The 20862-nt window shown below is 40.2% G+C and overlaps 1 protein-coding gene across 2 annotated transcripts in view; it reads left to right on the forward strand.

Moving 5' to 3' along the window:
* SNTG1 (syntrophin gamma 1) overlaps positions 1–20862 on the forward strand; it is a 221460-nt gene that overhangs the window by 90971 nt on the left and 109627 nt on the right. For both annotated transcript variants that reach the window (XM_079983352.1, XM_079983353.1), the window contains one exon: positions 20718–20836. The gene's annotated coding sequence lies outside the window, so the exon portion shown is untranslated. The remainder of the gene's footprint in view (positions 1–20717; positions 20837–20862) is intronic.

A 20862-nucleotide genomic window follows, 5' to 3' on the forward strand; every position in this document is an offset into this window, starting at 1 on the left:
AAAATTTCAAAAATGTGGTGTTGGGCAACGTGAGCAAAAGCAGCCAACGGCCAATTGCTTATGTCAATTTATTTTGCTTGATTGATTGTGACGGGGAGGGGATGCTAGTGGATTCCCCCCCCCCTTGAAGGCTGTAGTACAGTTTGTACTTAGTGACAGGATCCTGACTAAATGAACCAGTTATCTTGCCCAGTATGGCAATTCCTGTCTTTAATAATGAAGTTTTCAATTGGTTGCTTATCTCAAGAGCCATATGGTTTGGAGGTAGGGAAATTATTCATGGAGAAAGACACATGGAGAAAGCTTAAATAAGATTGCTACTCTGCTAGCTAATTTCCTGTGTCACTTGGTAAAGGAGATGAAAACTCCTAGCTAGCTTGCCGAAGTGTGGGTGGAACCACCCTTGAATACATCAGAGCCACTTCTGTTGCAATAAATAAAAAAAAAGATAAAATCCCAAGCAGGATTCCTTCCGACAAATGCTGCGGTCTGTGTTGAAAAAGAAAATTAAATGAAAGATGGATGATTGAAACTAATATGGCACTTTAGCCTCCAGGGCATAGTACCAATTGTACGAGGTGTTCTGTACTGTAATTAAAAGCACAGACAACATCTCAGCGAATGGAAAAAGAATTGTGTTTTTTAGGGCAAGAATTATTGTACGTGTAACTCTTTGCTAAAGTTAGAATGCGGAGTCGGAATTCACTTTTGAACATTACTGTCACCAAGAGTGCTGCTCTTTTTAGAGTTTATATAAAGTATTTTTTAAAAAATGCATTAAATGTGTGATGTAGTTGGGAACCTATGGAGGCTCCATGTACTCCGTGGGGTGACTGATAGACTTATTATTTATTGTATTTGAACAATGCAACTAACACTAAATGAAAGCCAAAATAAAAACAAGACTGAGCTGGGGTTGGGGACTTAATGCTGGCTGAGCCAGCTAAACTAGAGATCCACTGTATCCTAAGTTGCTCATCCTGGCGGATCTTGTTATAGGATTGCCCTGTGAGTTAAAGGTAAAGGTAAAGGTACCCCTGCCCGTACGGGCCAGTCTTGACAGACTCTGGGGTTGTGCGCCCATCTCACTTAAGAGGCCAGGGGCCAGCGCTGTCCGGAGACACTTCCGGGTCACGTGGCCAGCGTGACATCGCTGCTCTGGCGAGCCAGAGCCGCACACGGAAACGCCGTTTACCTTCCCGCTGGTAAGCGGTCCCTATTTATCTACTTGCACCCGGAGGTGCTTTCGAACTGCTAGGTTGGCAGGCGCTGGGACCGAGCAGCGGGAGCGCACCCCGCCGCAGGGATTCGAACCGCCGACCTTTCGATCGGCAAGCCCTAGGCGCTGAGGCTTTAACCCACAGCGCCACCTGCGTCCCACACCCTGTGAGTTACTTCAGCATTAACATCATTGCTCAATCAAATACAAAACGTGCTCTAAAAAATAAACTGAAAAATAATACTTTTGTTAAACCTCTTTGCAGTTTCCCTTTCAGTGTAAAATCTTTTTAATCTTCTAGTCAGATTCAGATACCAAAGTTTCTGCTAACCAGAAGATACATTGCGATTCTAACATCACTGGAAATAAGAAAACAGATGTTCTTCCAACATACTGAATCCAAACCTAAGAGCTTTGATAGCTCTCAGAAAGACACAAAACACTTTGAGCCTGATTGAGTTGGATTACTTAAGAACACCTTGTAAGCACAGTGAGAGGGTTTGCCAGGGTTCTGTAGACCATGTAAGCAGGAACAGAAATTCATACTACAAAAGGGGAAAAGGTGCAACTCAAGCTTGTTAAGCGCAAAACAAGGCAAATGCCCACAAGACTTCAGTCACAACAAATTGTCACAAGACTTTGGCCACAGTAATAGATATAATTACTGTTCAAAGATGGCTCACTGCAGCTGAACTGCTTATTCGTTTTATTCATTTAGCAAAATGTATCTTTGTTTTATAACTCCCCTTTCTATCTTCCATCTTCTGTGCTTGCAAAAATTGGCCAATAACTTAATGATATGCTTACATTATTTATATGATACCTACCTGGTGCGATACCTGCATAAAATGTATTTGTAAGCATCTGGGTGAAAAGAGCAAGGCTCCCTTAAAAGATGGACCAAAGCTGTGATTTTTAGCTTATTTTATTATTACCCATTTGTTACCCAGGTTGAAAATCCCCTCATTGTTCTCTTGGCATCTACCCCATAATATATCACACTTCTTCTTTTGCTTCCTCCAAATTCTGCTGTCTCTGCATGACCTTTCTTAATTTTCTTTCAATTCCAATTGCTCAGCTCTCCAATCTAGACATGAAGTTGCAGATTTCACCCATCTCTCTATTTTTGTTAACCACAGACATAAGCATAAACTTCATAGAGATTCAGAGCAAAGCTTTGCTCGTGTCAGTCTGTGTTTGTTCACGTCAAAAGCTTTGCTCATGTCAAAAGTTTCGCTCCTGTCAGGCTACCATGACCATGCCTTCACAGTGTCTGAGGTAGATATTGAATTTGTAATTCACCTTCCTATAAACTTCAAATTCAGTGATGTTTGCATGAAACCCAAACAATCACATATTCAGTGTGCTGAACTACATGCTCAGAAATATGTTATCTATCCACCCTGGGCCTTTAAGGCAAAATATTTCATTTTGTCTCCATCTTGTTTCCCATACTTTTCTGAATGTAGATAAAGCTGCTGGGTAAGGAGACTAGGCTATTGTAAATGTGCATATGATACCCAGGTGTAGTTATTTCTTTATTAAATTTCTATACAGTGGTACCTCTGGTTAAGAACTTAATTCGTTCTGGAGGTCCGTTCTTAACCTGAAACTGTTCTTAACCTTAGGTACCACTTTAGCTAATGGGGCCTCCTGCTGCCGCCGCGCCACTGCCGCGTGATTTCTGTTCTCATCCTGAAGCAAAGTTCTTAACCTGAGGTACTATTTCTGGGTTAGTGGAGTCTGTAACCTGAAGCATCTGTAACCTGAGGTACCACTGTACTGTCCATTATCTGAGGATCACAGGGTGGTTTTTGCTTACATTTTCTAATTCTGGTGAGGTAGGAAGTTCTAAATTGGTATTTGATGCCAGTTTTAAAGTGGATGGGGGTGAAAACACTGATGCCTAATTCAGACAAGGAGGAGGCATTTTTGTTGAAGGGTTCTGGCAGTCTTGGGAATAGCTGTTTGACCGGTTAAGATGGAGTTGCACACTTCCTTGACAATCACATTTGCAGCTTTCAGAAACACATACATTTAGCCTAGATGGCCAGGTAGCACTGGGCGGCACTGCTTACCAGTCTCGGCACAGCTGGCTTGTCAGACATGTCCTTCGCTGGAGAAGCTGGGCATCTCTATGGCCATTCATACCTGACTTAATCACCCGAAGATTGGTTTTTTGGTTTAATTCAAGCCAGGAATTAATCTGGTGTGCAGTGGAAGAGGTGTTAGGCTGAAGCATTCTTTCCCATTGTTCATTCCCAGTTTCCTAAACCATGGTTTATATGCATGGTTGATAAGATTGTCTGAACCTGAGTCAATGTGCAGTTAAGTACTCTTCTTGTAAACATGGTTAGGATCAGGAGGCTTGTGTTTCATGTCACAATTAGCTACAAGTGTTGAGATGGAGATGTCTGGCTTGATGATAGAAGTTGACCTTTCAGTATGAGCCTATGCTTTTCTTGTACAGAAAACCTTCTAGGTTCTCTCAGTTTCACAATTCAGGGGTTTTTCTTTGCAGACTAGCTTTGTGGCTGAAGTCTTGAAACTGAAAGAGGGCTGCCCAATGGCAGATGCTAAACTGACCTCTCACCATCTTCTTATTAAATTAACTGTATTCACAGGATGGTAAATTTATGTTATACCTCCCTGTTATGTTTTACAGTAAATATCAGTGTCTAAAGGCTATGAGACAGTCCGTGAGAAGAAAAAGCTATTTTCAGTATTAGCATAATGTTTTATTCTCTTCTTAAAAGAGATATTTTGAAAATAAAATATTGTTTGGCATGCACAGAAGAAAACCACAGCTAGTGACTAGGCAGTGATTTTACCTATGAGCTGGTGGGGAATGGTGGGGTTTGAGGAAATAGTGCAAACCATAAGGAAAGATTGTAGGATGATAGAATCATAGAGTTGGAAAAGAACCCAAGGGCCATCTAGTCCAGCCCCCTGCAATGCGGGAATCACTGACAGATGACCATCCATCCTTGGTTTAAAAACCTCAAAAGAAGCATCACCCACCACCTTCCGAATGATACAGACTGGTGTGTGTGTTCCTTAAATAACAGGTTATCTTTCTAGGTAGCTTTTCAGAGTCTGTGCAGTTCTGTTGTGTGTGTATTTTTTTAATTTAAATGGTCAGGTATTTCTTCACAAAGATAATGCCACCCTGGCATTGTTGGTTTAAAACTATCTAAAATATTCTATGATGATGTCTTGTTACATTTTCTGTGTATAGTTTGATGTGACATAATGAGGGCATATTTTAACTTTCATAAGGACTGTAAACTTCTTTAAAGTAAGTCTGGTAAACTCCTGATGTAACACTCTTCAACAATTTAAAACAATACAAATATGTTCCTTTTTAAAGTTGAATTAGCAGGAAATAAGTAATTGAATGAGAAGTTTTCAAGTATGTTCATAGAAGTAAAATCAACAAAAAAGACTGACAACCATATTAGCTTTTGTGGACTGGCGCCCACTTCATATTAATACTTATATTTTTCTTAACTCGTTTGGAGGAATAGGAACAGCTTAACCGAGTTTAAGGTTATTAAAAATCAAGGATAGACAGTTTAAGATAAGTGCATGACTCAGAAATCCCATTCTTAAGCACACCTGACATTTGACTTGGGATTTTCTTATCATTTGTCATTCCTACTCTCCTGTATGTGAAACCTTTGAGTTAAAGAAAGCCATGATGAAACAAAACTTGGGTGAGTGAAGGACAGCACAGTTGGACTATTAATTAGGCATCTAGCAAGTATTCAGTACAGGAGTGCTCAACTGGGCCAGCACCCCAGCTTGCATTGCTGCTGTGACCCAAGCTCAGTTCTGCTCACACTTGTCCAGTTCTTCTCTGCAAGTTGCCTCCTCTGGGGTAGAAAAAGAGGTTGAGGGAGGGACAGTGGGGAGCAGGCAGAAGAATGTCCAAACACAACAGCACTCCATAGGGGCCTATCAATCAGTCCCTGTAGGGGAAAAAATGTTTGGAAAGTATCCTTTCCCACCAGAGAGGATGTCTCTTCTGCTCTTGGGTGAGGGAGAAGGAGCAGTAGAAAGGAGGACAGTCATGGTACCCTCTGACCATCATATCAGTGCTTGGAGAAGCTCGCACCAGCATTTCCGAGCATTCAACTTTATTGCTCAAAGTGCAGAATGAATTTGGGGGGCAAGCACAAAACTGTTTGCCCATTGCTACCGTTAATATTCCTAACCGTGTGCATATTCTACCATTTGGGAAAGAAATGTGGAAGTGGCATTCTGCTCCAGTGAAGCCCCATGTGACCCAGTCTGGTCACCCTTCACGGCAGATCTGAAAATTCAAAAGCTTGCAAATAGTGTTCTTACTTGTTTTATGTGAAGTGCAAATGTATTGTGTTGTCCTTGGAACATCCAGGGGAGTTGCATAGTGAACTACATGCCATTTCTGTCTGATGCAGAATGGACAGGCATATGGTTCAATTTCTTGTTTAATCGGGTAGCACTTTGACTGTTGATGCATCTGTAGATCATTTGAAGAAAACATATGCTTATGCAGATCCCTAATTTAAAGGCCACTTGACGGTGCTAATCAAACTGTATTTAATGATAACTGTCTTGACAGAGAATTTTTTTGATTTATTGGCCTCTAGAAAGCTGGTAAATATCTAATTATGTCTATAGAATATGCATTTTATTAATATTTTTTCTACAAAGATGTTTTACTCAAGAAGAGGGAGAGGGAGTTTCAGGCAGGTAAAAATATTTCACTGTGTTCTTGATTTTATTCTCTTTCTTTCACTCTCTCAAAGCAATACTTGTCTAGGTTCATTTTTATTTATATTTGTTCAGTACTGTAAGGCAGGCATGACCAAACTTGGCCCTCCAGATGTTTTGGGACTAAAATTCCCATCATCCCTGACCACTGGTACTGTTAGCTAGGGATGATGGTAGTTGTAGTCCCAAAACATCTGGAGGCCCAAGTTTGGCCATGCCTGTTGTAAGGGATTGATTGTAGTGGAGGTGTGCAGATAGAAACCTTCAGGCTATTAACCATTTATTTTTAATTGCTATGTTATGTCCAGTCATCCTCTGCTCCTTTATGTCCCACCAGTAGAAATCACTTCCAGTTGACCCATGCCTTGTGCAGAAAACCTGCATCTTCCCATATAGCCTGATTGGCCCTTCTTGCTTGTTGCTTAGGCTTCCTGGTCTTTATCTTTGTTTTCTAAGCTTATGGAGCACATACTGTGGCAAGCAAGTCTTCCTCCTCCTCTTGGTTCCCTGTTTCCTAGCTCCTCTTGCGTACAAAACCTCTTCGGTTAGTAGGGATGGATCTAGGCACATCAAAGAAGTGTTTCAGTTTAAAGTGCTGCAAATTTAAACAGGGAGAACTGGCAGAGAAAAAACGGGACTCCACATCGCCATCGGATAGCACAATGTTATATCACATATACAACGCATATAAAACACTTTTTCTTTACCCATCTAGCTGAGTCCTAGGTGTTTTGTTTTGCTCTGCCAAACAGATGCTGGTCTTTTCTCTGTCAAAAGTTCATGAATTTTCATCATTCTGTGGCTCTTTCCCTCAGCATTTTGTTTTGTTTCCATTGTTTAGTTAACAGGGGCTGCTGGTCCTGAGTATAATGCCTATTACCTCTCTGTTAACAAGAAAGCACCGTTGCATCATGTTGCTTCAGCGGTATTTTCCTTTATTTTTCTTCCTCAGCAGCTTTGTATTAAATGAAATGTTCTTTTCCTGTGGATTGTAAACATCTAGTTGGATGGGCCATTATCATCTTGAATGACGTTGTGTATGAGAAAGCTATTGTGCAGTTGTGGGGAGGGGGTGAGACATTTACCTTTCGCTTTGAGAGTAGGAGAGGGTTTCCATGTTTGACTATTACAATGGCAAAGTCTGGGGTTTAATGTGAGATTTTGGTCCACTCATGTTTTACGGTGTTGTGAAGTGGAATGAATTATTGCGTTAACTGTGAAGCTACACAGATTCTCTTGTGTGAGTTTTCACTGAATTTCTGAAATCAAAGGTTTGTACTCGATGCTTCCCTGGATATGACTCCACATCCATCCACAAAATTGGAAGGTATTCTATCTGACCTAAGGTATAACAGTGGCTGCTTATTATTATTATGGTCATATGATGAATGCTGCAACTGAGCCATGCATTGCAAATATGTTCTGCTGTGTTTCTTTGTATGTTGGTTGGAATACTTTGTTCTTTTAATTTAGAGAAAAAAGTGTTTTAGGAAATGAATAGTTGATTTTTGGGGGTGGGGTTTTTTTGGTGGGGGAGTGGGGAGGAAAACTGCACTGGAAGCATGTTATTCTAAGATTTTAAAAGGTTTTGTGTGTTTAGTTTTTGGCCACAGGTGTGTAGGTATGAATGATATATGGATTAAAAAACTTAGGTCATTTGGTATTACTTGATTTCTAAATAAACAGGCATGGAGTTAGTCTTGTCTGAATATCATACTTGGGCCCACTTACATGGAAACTCTGTCCCTGTCCATAGATGCACAGTTCACATATATAGAAGGGGGAGAGACAGTGGTACTCTGCACTTGTGTAATGATACTTTCTCAAATAATTTTTGTACAAGTCCTATTGTGGTGAAAACAGCAAGGTTAAAAATAGCAGCCCTACAAAGTCAACATGTTAACCACCTATCACTAAGTGTATATAAATACTTATAATTTAGATCTTATGAAATCTGACAATTGCTAGTTAAGTTTTGAATAGAATATGATTCCAAATCTGCTAATCCTTCAATGGCTATTGAGAATCTGGGTTATTATAACTATGAGAAAGCTTGCTAATTTTGTTACAATAAAGGGAGGAAGGCAAGAAGATTAGACCTTTGTGGGGAAATGGAGTATATTTATTATGTTTTGGAACTTGAAAGTGAATGTTCATATACAACCATAAGAGTAATTAGGTACCGTTTAAGGACAATAGCCAATGAATATTATTAATTATAACTGCAGTTCTATAAACACCAGTGAATTTATCAGTTCCTTTTTGTACTGATGTAGAATATATGTTAAGAAAACCTTTTATTATATATATAAAATCATGCAGTACATTTAGAAAGAAGAATTCCAATATAGCCATGCCCATTTCACAAACTGTGAAAAGTTGAGACATGTGCTTTCTAATGGTTTAATTTTTTTTTTAAAAAAATGAACTTAGAAATTAATCACACTAATCACATTACATTAAATTGATGCTTTATGCAGCTAACAATTGATTTTAACTCAGGCCGGATGATAAGCTTGGTATATGTTTTGTGGTTTGGTGTTGGTTAGTATGCAGCAAGTGATGGATTTGAATTAACATAATACATTATGCAGTTCAATGGGGCACCTCGGTGTTCTATTTGGGTATGATGGTTATTAGCACAGATGCTTTTTAAAAAGCCTTTGAAAAATTCATAGATATAAGGCCTATCAGCAGTTGCTAGTAATGGTGGTTGAATTGCACCTCTATGTACAGATGCAGTATACCTCTTGAATAATTTAATCAAGAGATGGTTATCTCCATCATAACCTCTTTACAAGTTTTCTGGATGCATATATGGCTGATCGCTGTTGGGAACAAGACAAGAGTGGTTGAATTCCAGGAAAGTGGGTCTTAATGAAAAATAATGGAATACATTTTATCACTGAATAGCCATAATGTTATTCCTTGATTTAGCTTTGGTGTGAAAAACTGCAACTTTTGATGCTTTAGCTAAAGCCCAGTCATATGCCTGGCAAGTAGATCACAACCAGATGGCTCAGCATTGCTTGCCCGGAAAAAATGTCACTCCCCTTTGCCAACCATTAAATATGGTTGGCATGCACTTGTACTGGGCACATCAGCTTCCTAATGATCCAGAAAGCTACTACAATGCTGTAAAAGGAGGTTACAGCACTCCCTTTCTTCCTACCCATGATTGCCTGTGTAACTCCTGTCAAGCCAAGTGACACATGTTGCACTGGGGCATGGGACCTGCTTTGCAAGAGCACTATTGCCTGCTTCTGAACCACAAAATATTGATGTCATGGCAGTGATGGCTTAACATATTGATTTCCTGCCTTTCTCCCAGACTGGGATTCAATGCAGCGTACCACATTTAAATCACCATTATAAAATGAACAATAATGGAGCAATAAAAATGAACTAGTTAAAAACCAATAGTTAAAATATAGCAAAACTCATTTAAAACCAGCATTAAAAATGCAGTTTGCCCAGAAAGCAAGCCAGTGGCAAGCATCATCTCTACCTTAGTTTTCCAAAGGTCTTCTTCTGCCAGCAGGGTAACAAAGAGTACTTCATCCTAACCTTTTCGGGGAGAGAAATACACCAGAAAAGGCTCTGTCTCTTGTGTCAACACCAACTGTGCCTCTAATGTTGATGGGACTGAGCAAAGGTGCTTGGTCACCCAAGAATCTTAACACCCAGGCAGGTTTGCATAGGGAGATAAGATCTTTCAGGAGCCTGTGCAAGGACCTAGGCCCTAGAGGTCATAACTAACATTTTTAATTGTGCCTGGAAACAGACCTGTAGCTAGCAAGGTTAACAAGGGAGTAGCGTGCTCCCTGTAGCCAGCCCCAGCCAGCAGTCTTGCCATGGTAGTCTGGACCAGCTGAAGCTTCTGAACACTCTTCAAAGGCATTCCCATGTAGATCATGTTGTAGTGATCCAACTGGGAGGTCAAGGGGTCATGCCCCAGCACAGGTGAAAGTGGAATGGAATAGAATCGGTTATTTTCATAGGGGATGGGAAGCCAAATTCTGTTTTGCCCCAAAGCATACTTGCGTCTTGATCAACTACTTCAGTGGTGTTTCACTCCCCTGAAACATCATCTTCTCCGTCTTCTTTTAGAATTCCTTAGCTTTCTAAAATGCAGAATTATCGTGCATGACAAACATTATTTTCGATTGTGCTCCATCAGTCATATTGCTGAGCATTGCATGTTTTACCTTTATCTTTTTTTTTAACCTGCTGAGCATTGCATGTTTTCACTCTCACTCCTGCCCCTGCCCAGCATTTTAATATTCTTGAAAGCCATACAGCTGAAAAGAGCCGAAACCTTAGATCAGTTGGCCCTACTGTCTGCACCTTGGGAAGGGAAAATGTACTGTTCTTCCCCATGAGAATCCTTTTAGCAATTCCCAGAAAAACGCTGACCAACTGGTGATGCTCAGGGAAAGACATTTCCATTTTAAGTACTCTTGAGATGGCACTCCAGTCTCATCTCTGTTGGTATGTGGGGGGAAATCAGTGTCAAAGATATAAGTGGTCCCCTGATTGATGAAACTTGGCTCTTAGTGATGCTGCTTTATTATTTTCTTTTGTGTTGGAGATCAGAAAGAATCCTTCTGTGGCTCTAATGAGCTGGAGACTGTTTTCTTTCCTCTCATTCTGACATGAAATAACACTCCACAGATTATTATTTTTTAAAGACCTGGCTTGGAAATACATGTCTCAGCTTATTAAACTTAAGATACACTGGAGCCTTCTTCCAGTGCACTCCATTCTTGGGCCACCGCATCTGTCTTCCCTTCTTGATTTGAAGACTTCTCAGGCTAACAAATCCTAATCACTTGTTATGACCTGACCACTGGTCCTGATAGCTAGGGATAATGGGAGTTGTAGTCCAACAACATTTTAGGCTCCAAGGTTGAGGATGGCTGGTATAGATGGATTTGTCAGCTGCTTGGAGGGTAATACGTTTTGCTGTAATGTGGAAGTTAGATGTACAATCCCTTAATTCCAAAACAGATGATCGCAGTGAGAGGAAATCAATGAGGCAACTAGTTATAAACTGTGTATCCAACACAGTAGGGATTTCCTATCCCTATATACTATGTAGAAACAGGAAATCCTATATGATGCCATTGATGATGTCAGGTGATTGACTTGTGGATTGTCCCTCCCAACTGTCAAAGTTGACCCATGGGATGAGAACAGATAATGATCTCTCCCACTGGGACAAAGAGGTCCCCACCCATGCTAAAAGTTTTCTAGCAACAGGAATATGCCCGTAGTGCTTTTTAACTTCTTCCCTTTTATCTGAGATTGATTGTGCAGTAGTGATAGTGGCTATCTTCAGTGCAGCAGAACTGATGTATGCACCTCTGTGTGATTTCTTTGGTGATACATGAAGCAAGTGTGGTGTCACGTTTGATGATACCGTGAATCATTATGCCTGGCCCTAAATGTTGGTGATTCATGGATGAGGTCTAATTTTTGTGCCTGTAGCAATCACCCTTCTCTCTTAGGATATGCAGATGGAGGAAAAGGAAAGCACTTTGCACTCCAGTACTTGCACCATCATATTAAATATGGCCTTTGAGGATAAGCCATTAGTGCTCATCAGTGGAAATGTCTGAAAATAGCTTTGGTTCTCATGATGCCAAGAAATGATAGAATAACTACTATTGCAGTCCTGACAATTAGTTGTTTTGTTTCTAATGCAGCATGACCTGGACAAGAATCCTGTAGCTATTGTTGGTTCAATTTGTTCCCTTCTCTGTTCAGAATCCAGTGAGTGGGATCTGTGCACATGAAAATAAATTTAGACTTCTGGCATCCAATGCTGCCAAAGATTACTGAGGGAGGTGAAATCCCTTCCATGCAGAACCTGAAGTCATGTATGCTGTAGTTCTGCACTGCATGGACAGTGCCAAATGGCTTTTCAGTGCCAATATCCTGCTCAGAGATGGAGCACAGAGCATCACACTCCAAAAGTGCTTGCAGTTATGCAGTTTGCAGTTTTCATTTTTGCACAAGAGAACTTTAGAATCCAAAAGCTAGTGTTTATACTATATCTAATGCAGACGGATACCGCCAGAAGATTATTGCAGGTATTACAAAGCCTGAATTTCTTAGCAGTTTTCTTCTTGTATGCAATCTGGCTCTGATTTAATATATTAAGCATGTTTGTATATTCATTTACATAGTGCTCTTCTTACTTGCTTTTCATGCATGTTGTAAACCTTGCACCAGTTCTCCAAAGTAGGCTAGTATTTTGCCCATATTGCAGTTTAAAGAAAGGGGCAGAGTCTGAGAGCCAGGGAATTTTGAGTCTTCAAAAAAATTCATAAACAAAAAGAAGGGCTTACAGCAACTTACAGCAACTAAAGTAAAGCCTACTTCCATTATTGGCATATTACACGTTTCTCCATTTTGGCCTGTGTGGAAATTTCATAACATAAAAAGGCCTGATGCTTAATTAAACAGAAGATTGGCTTGAGCTGCAAACCTTGGATCTCCACTTGGTAATACAGTTAGTAAATGAAACTTCCCAGTTCAAAATCCCAGGATGTACATAGCAATCCAAATCCCCTATTGTCAGTTTCTTTTATAACTGAAAGTATGAATAGTCAATTTCAAGCAGGAAAGGGATTCTGTGCGATATGTAACTAAACAGTAAGCGCATGAAATGTGGCTGTGTCAGTTGAGCTCCTTCCTTGTAAATGAGAATTCAGAGTAATGGGCCATTGCATCAACACAAGTGAATGCTTCCTTTGGTCTGGTGTGGAGCCATATCAGGACTAGGCAAGCTGCTGCCAACACCGAGTTGTCTTAACAGCAGGACATGCATTGAGCTGCCAGCATCCTGTGGCTCTGGGCGCTCAGCTGTGGGAGCAGGTGCACCTGGAGGTTAATTAGCCACTTAGGAGGAAGTGACTGGGGCAAGAGGACAATTCTCAGCAACAGGAACGATTTGCTTGGCAGCCACATTCACACAGAGAACTCAACTTGCAAAACCAGATGAAGCCTGTTAGGTAGAAATTAGCATAAGAGAATGTGAGACACCCCCATATTATCTGACTGCTCCTGGGCAAAGCTATATTGAGCCAAGCTGCATTGAAAACTGCTAAGAATTTAGCACTGTTTTAGTGTTCAGATGTTTAAAAAAGATGTTATTTGAACATCTGCATGAAAGTGCTAGGAGAGATTATCCATAATTTTGGCGTGAGTATGCTGATGGCTCCCAGGTCTGTGTTTGTGGTAAAGCATCCCAGAGCTGTCATATGTTCATAGGAAGCTGCCTGTTTACAGAAAGTTGCTGAATCAGACCGTTGGTCTTCCTAGTTACTAAATACTGAGGCAAACCATTGGTCCATCTTGTTCAGTGTTGTCATACTGACTGATAGAAGCTCTCCAGGATTTCAGAAAGAGGGTTTCCCCAGCAGTTCCTGGAGGTGCCAGGGACTGGATTTCCTGCATGCAAAACAGGTGGTTGCATGATCCCTCTCAGTGAAGTTTATCTATCCTGCATCAGTGATAAATGGAGGATACTGGTGAGAAGTCAGAGGTGAACATTGGTGTTTTACCCCCAGGCTGTAATTTTGATAGGGTTATGATTTCCCAATCTGAAGAACTGTGAAGTCTTGGAGTCCTTCTTGATTTCACATCACTTTCCATTCAACAGGTGGCTGTCATAGCCAGAGCTGTTTTTTTAACCAACTGAATTCATTGCTTATAGGTGCTTTGTATGTAGTGCTACGATAAACCATGGCTTAGCATGAAGACATGAGTGTGAGGAGATTGTGGCTACTTTGCTCCTCATTGAGTCCCGCTGTGAGCAAAACATTGGTTTGGTTTGGCAGATTGTCCAAACCCAGGTTCATGGTTTGTTTCAGGACATACCACAAGCTGTAACCATGGTTTGTTCATGGGTTTACATTTACACTTATCAGATCCTGGAGAGTGGTCTAATTTAGCATGTTAATTTTATTTCTATTTAATAAACACTTTGAAACTGCCAAGCTTGCCTAATACAGTATTTTCAGCACCCATCCATTGTTACTAATGAATTTATAAAACAGAAAATTTTCCGTGGGGAAATAAAGCCCTGGAAAATTTTCTGCCTCATATCACTGGTTTGCAGGTCTTGGAAAGCTGCTCACTCAGTGCCTTTGCCTGACATTTCCAACATGCTTTACCCCTCTTCCTCTTTTGCCCTGATGGCCCATCCCATACTGTGTCATAGGGTCCTCTGACCCTTGGGGGTGGGTTTTTGTAGGGCAAGAGGCTGCAGTAGGGAGGAAGGGGCAATCAACCTTCTGCTTGTGCAAGCTTGTCTTAATAGAAAAAGAAAACTGAAAAATTGAGGGGATAAGAAAGATGCGTCTTAAGGAACCAGCACTAGATCCTTTAAAATAGTCTGTAAAACAATAAAAAAGATATTAAGGTGCTTTTTGTTTTGTTTCTAAAAATGAGGCATATTCTTTTGCCTGCTTGTGGAGTCTAAAACTTGTCCTTTTTAAACCTGTCAGTTAAATCCTTTCCTGAGTCTGCCAGTGGACTTTTTTCTTCTCTGTGTGCTACCATTTTGCAGTTAACAGCATGTGTTGAAATCTTTCAATCCAGGAACTGTGAGGTTCTATGGAGGCCCAGCAGTTAGTCACTGCAAAGTGAATTGAGATTTCACTGCCTCTCAATTGCCCATTCTTCAAAGCAGGGGACTGTCTCTTGCCCAAGAGACTGAATGTATTTTTGGAGTTTACTAAATAACAAATATATCTGTACAATCTAGAGAGTTTTAACATCTCCTTTCTGTTATTTCATTTGTCTAATGAAAGAGTTGAAAAACATCCTCATCTGAATTTGCCTCGGACACAGGTTTGAGCCTACAGAGGGAAATTGAGTAGATTACCGTAAATAAAATTTCAGTTCCCATCAGTAGCTTTGAGGCAACTAATCATAAGCCTGCATTTTTATCAAAGCTTATATTTTTGATTAAGGCCTGTATATTAAGATGAGCTTAAAGATTTTCAAATGTTTCATGCCAGGCAGAAGACCAGCTGCCTAAGAACCTTGGCAATGTTTATTCTCTTGGACAAGGGGGCCCCCTGATTTATAGCAGAAAACAATTCTCAAAGTCGTAAAAAGGGAATTACAGGCTGAGAGCGAGGACACTGACCTTGCATGTTGCAAAGTACAATTAAGCTGTAAGAGTGGTTAAATTAAGAGTTGGTAAATAGTAAAATAAAACCATGTGCCTCCCATTAAACTTGAGCCATATTTTCCTAAGCTTAAAAGGCCAAGAGCATCTGGCTGGCAGAAAGGAAGAGAGTATTTTGGGAAGTCTTTTTCTAAAGTTGTTTCTTTCTTAAACTGAGATCCTTTTAAGATTTCTTTTCCTTTTAAAAGGTTATTTATGTTATGTATTAAATATATTGGCTTAAATGTAATTATGCAAAGGATTTAGAAACTAAGAAATGTTAAATCCTTATGCTAGATTCTTATTTCATATAGTTGAAAGAGATCACAGGGGCCATCAGCCCAGCCCCCCTGCCAAGCAGGAAACATCATTAGAGCACACATATGGTTGTCAGGCCTTTGTTTAAAGACCTCCAAAAGAAGGAGATCTTTCAATGATGATGTGAACTCAAGATCCTTGACATCTGTTTAAGATTAAAATTTAAGATTAACCATTTGTTTTGGAGGGCAATAGGGCAAGGAGGGCAAGAGGTGAGCTGGTAATTAAGGTTCCTTGTTGAGACACATGTAAGATATATTACTACTTATTTGTCATTTATAGATAGAAGAATATATAGCTTTTTGTTTCCCATAAAAGAGCAAAAGGAAATGGGTGTATCTTTTGTGATTGGTTCTAGCAAACAGCCAATAGGAATTTCAACCAGGCTGATTGGACAGAGGCAGCCACAGGAGGAGCAAGGGGGCTGGATTAAGGAAATATAAGTGCTGGCCAGAATGGCAGGAGGGCAGGCCAGAGCTTGGTAACCATATACCACTGTGCCTCTCATTTATTTGTCTGACAAATAAATTATTATTTTAATTTCTCTATTGCTGCGTTGAATATTTCATTCCAGCTAAGCGTTAACCACAAGCAGGGTGCTACAGCTTGGGTCCTGTCTTTACCTATATCACATTAAAGGCTGAGCTATTAGTAATTGCCAATTTTATATTGGCTTCATAATAAACCTACCTTCCCACTAGGTATTTTAGTACGATTGATGTGATGAAGATGGAATTGCTCCATGATATTAGACTTCACTGCTTGTAAGTTGAGGTATATAAGAGCAGAAGCAAAGAGGAAGAAATCCTTTCATTTACTTCAAAGCTTTACAGCTGACAGGGAGCTAGCTGCATGGCATTGCAGTCTGCTACTTATTTGACTGCAAGACTAAATGCCCAGGGAAGCTGCCACCCGAAACCCAGCCATGCTCTTTCATGTAGTATGGATGAGGCTTGCAGCTCTGAAATGCTGCCTGACAGGAAATTGAATTCAAGGCTTTGTTCCAATAAATAAATAAAACATCAAGAAAACATTTAGTTGAGAGAGACCACAGCAACCTCATGCTGAATTAACAGAAAGGAAGCTAGCACTGCTTTCTCATTCTGGACTGCTTTATTCCTAGCAATATTGGGGTCATACATGTTAAGGCAGAGGAAATTATCTAAAGATAAATGGTCTGAAATTAAACTTTCCCTTTTCAGTGCCACTCATATTCTACATTGCATGGATACTATATTATATAGGACTTTAAATAGGGGTGCTCATCCAATTTTGGTAAAACTCAGAAACAGGCCCATTTGGGCCTTGAATCTGAAGTCCCATATAGGTTCGCAAAATACATTTGTCCATAGGTGGCAGCCTCTACCTGCTGCTTGTCATTGCAATTGTCTTGCTAACAGAGCAATACAGACTATAGGAAACCAGCATAATTTATGCAGCTTTAACACAGCTGGCATTAAGTTACCCCATTCTCTTATATGACCCTTTGCAGTGCTATGATGCTCTGAGAACTGTATGCACTGTATGTCCACACCATACAGATTCACGTATATTACTGACCATTTCTGTTTTCGGTAACTTTTACAATAACTTCCTACATTTAGTTTGATGGGTTTGCTGCTACTGCACACTGAGTTGCTACTTTTCTATTTCCAAGACAATAGGCATAGCTAATTCAAACCCTATGAGGTTATGATAGGTTAGATGTCCCTCCCAATGTGTGCCAAATGGCACTTTTAAAAACATCACCACCCAGAATCTTATTTGCTTATTTGTTAATGTTGTCATTCACCCAGTCTGGAGAGAGCCTTCTGAAAATTTTCAGTCTATTTTCCATTTCACCATCCTGAATAAAGTGGTTTCATCCTCAGATTGGCTTCCTTATGGCTCATTTGCATGAATAACTTGAACAGTACTCAACCTAATACAGATCCCTCAGAGAAACTGCTGCTTATTTCCCCTCATTATCCATTTTCGTTTTTATCTGCTTTTTCTTCTTTTACCATTTACTGGTACATAATAGGATTTGTCCTCTTATTCGGTGACTGCTAAATTTACCTAGGAGCCACTGAAACTTGCATAAAAACTTGTTTGTAACCCATGTATATAACATGTCTCCTGGGCCACCAATATCTGCATGATTGTGGAAGGGAGGTAGCTCAGTGGCAGAGCATCTGATTTGCTTGCAGAAGATCTCAGTTCAAACCCTCGTGTCACCAAGTATGGCTAGGAGAGAATCCTGCCTAAAATCCTGGAGAGCTATTTCCTGTCAGTGTTGGCAATACTGACCTAGATGGACCAATAGGACTAGGCCTATTGGTGCTGATACAGTACGTCAAAAGGCTGGTGAGACAGGATTTCGATTTCCAGAAACCATGATCAGTTGTTTTCCTTCATCAGTACTTGCTCTTCTCCAGGCCTATGCAGGTGATTATATGAACATCTGTGGAGTGAAAGTGAGAAGGGGCAAACAGGCTAGCCCTACCCACAATAAAAAGCACAAATGTCTGAATGGGTATCCTAACTGTCTTTAGCTGAATGTGATTAGAAGTCTCCCTAAGATCAAGAACCTTGTACATTGGGGGAGTTGTCCCATTTCAGAACCTGCAGACCTCCTAACCAAGAACACCTCTCTTTTATCCAGATTTAATGATCCTGTCGCTAACTCCAGACACTGAGAACTTCCATGGCCACCCCAGAATATACTAGAAAGGAAATATAAAGCTTAGCAGCAGCAGCAGCAGCAGCAGCAGCATACAGATGAAAATCCATTCCCTGTCCCACCAAGATTTCTGCCAATAGTTTCATGTGCAAAAATGGTTCAGATGCATTTATCTCCTTTTCATGTCACCCAAACCTCTCCTTTTTCACCTGTCTGTGAGAGAAAATGCACTTAAGACCACATTTTGAGAAACAATGGCTTTTACTGAGCTTCAGTGTGAATCCATACCTACCTATGCTCCCAAAGAACACCTTTAGTACAGCACTGGACTCTGGACCTCAATCCTGGAAAGGGACTCTGTGGGCTCAGTAACAACTGTTGGGGGCAGAGATAACCCATTGCTACTCCTGGTCAAGAGCTCCTTCCCAAATGCATATTCACACAGCTATGTGAAACAGCTCAGCCCTGAGCCAGGATAGGTAATCTTTGTAATCTCTCACTCTCTCTGGGAATTTGAAAATCACAGTGTTGTGCTCTTACCACTCTCAAATTTCTTCTCATAGCATAGGGATCATTGTTTCTATACAGGTATAAATGTGTCACAATATTAAAATATCCCCGTGATCCCATATATATGCTACAATGCACCAAATATTCATTAATTTCACTGTGATTTTTAGATATCTTTATTTCATCTATTTCTTGCAATAAATGAATGTTTTATTCAATATAGTTTTGGTTTGGATAATACATTTGTGTGTTACATGCAGTTCAGGCATATTCCCAGGGCATCACTCAGTTATTTCCAGGAAGAGGTCATATTAGTGTGTGGGTGGTAGGCACACACATACGCACACAAAACAAGCACACACATCCCAGAAGACAGGGAACAGTGCTTCCCAGTGTGAAGACTGATGCAGGTAATTCATTTTTAGCCTCTCTCCTTTCAAACAGTGGCAATATTAAATAGCAATGGTGCAGTATCTACATAGTGTTTCTGTCCTTCATTTGGTCACATACCATTTTTATGGACTCTAAGGATGCAGGTAGGAACAGTATGGAATCACAACTGCTTCGTTTCATACCAGAAGGGAATATGGATTTATCCTAACACTGTGTTTAACAATATTTTATACAGAAGAGTCCCTGAAGAATCCTAATTTTGCTTCATTTGGATAGTCTTGACAGGGTTCTGTGAAATGTGAACAAAAGAGATGGCAGAAAGAAGTGAGGCAAAATTAATAAAAGCATCAATTTAATAGACTGCGTAACTTTCATATTAAAGCAGTGCATTACACATAAAACATTTCAGTCTATATTTAAACTAAAACCTGTAATTTTTTTTTTTTTTTAATTGAAATTAGTAGGGTCGGCAAAGTCTCCAATTATCAATGACATAACAATGAACTTTTAGGAACAAAACGGGAAATCTACCCACAATCAGCTTGATGTGGAATTATTTGAGGTGTTGAGCATGTTTTTTCAAGCAAGGCAAACTTCTGCTTCAACACATCAGCAACCACAACACACAGCCACGCTGGCACCTTTTGTCTCACCAATATGATTCTATGATTCTAATTGTTCATCTCTATCAATATTCAGATGTTGAAATTCCATGGCATTAACCTTCTAGATACTTTTTATTATTAGACTTATCCAATCATTTCTAGCTATCCATCAATGGTAGTTGGTGGTCACTGGAGCTGGTGGGGTAGAGGGCAAGGCAGATACTCCTAATAGAGATAGACGCCAAGACATGCATAACATGAACAGAGAGACACACAGACACACACCTAGCACAGAGACACGCCTAGCACTGCTACATAGACACAGCTAGGGATACATACATTTTTATGCTGCACGGTAAGACACGGGAGCTCATTTTTTGCAATATTCCACACAAGCCAGGATCTACTTATAGGGGAAGAGTCTCAAATCTCCTGCCAATCGTCTGTCAGCTGTTTACCCTTCTGTGTTTCTGGCAGGGGGGTTCTGAGAAATGGACAGATATCACCAACATGGTGCCCATAGAGTTCAACTCCCATCAGCCCAGGCAGCATGGTCAAGAGTCAAGGATAAAGGCACTGCATTGGCTACCCCAGTGTAGCGTGTGGCTGGCTGGGCATCTGTTTATAATGAGACATTTCATTGCATCTTAAACTTTGTTTTGAAAATGAACTCACTAGGAAAATCAAAGAGAATAGCACCATAAAATTTCCTTGCAAATATATATCTGGGTCGCCCTGCTGTTGATTCCATTTGACCTCTTCTTTTTGACATAGTGCTTAGTACCTTTCTAGGATAATCATAATGTGATTTTAGTAGTTTAAAAAACTCTATTTGCTTTCTATAACTACATTTTTAAATGAAATTCATTCGTGCTCAGGTAGACTTGTTCTTTATTACTTGTTCTTTATTACTGTGTTATGACTGTAGGTGGAATCAAATCCTACTCGTATAACCTTTCCTATCCCTACCATACAAACAGTGAAAGTTATTTAAGTATTATATTTTAAAATGCAAAGCATCCAAGGCTTCAGCTGTGATCTTTCTCCCCCACCCTGTATGTTTCACAGATGCATCCTGATTCTTCTTTTCAACTTGGCCATAAAGGATCAAGAAGAATCATGACTGAAAAACTCTGTGGATGGCTACCAGTTTTCCTCTCAGCATTGCTATATCAAGTCTTCAAGTGGTATGTTACATTTTCCCCAAGAACAG

Source organism: Podarcis cretensis (genome assembly GCF_951804945.1).
Source record: "Podarcis cretensis genome assembly, chromosome: 7".
Classification (NCBI taxonomy): Eukaryota; Metazoa; Chordata; class Lepidosauria; order Squamata; family Lacertidae; genus Podarcis; species Podarcis cretensis.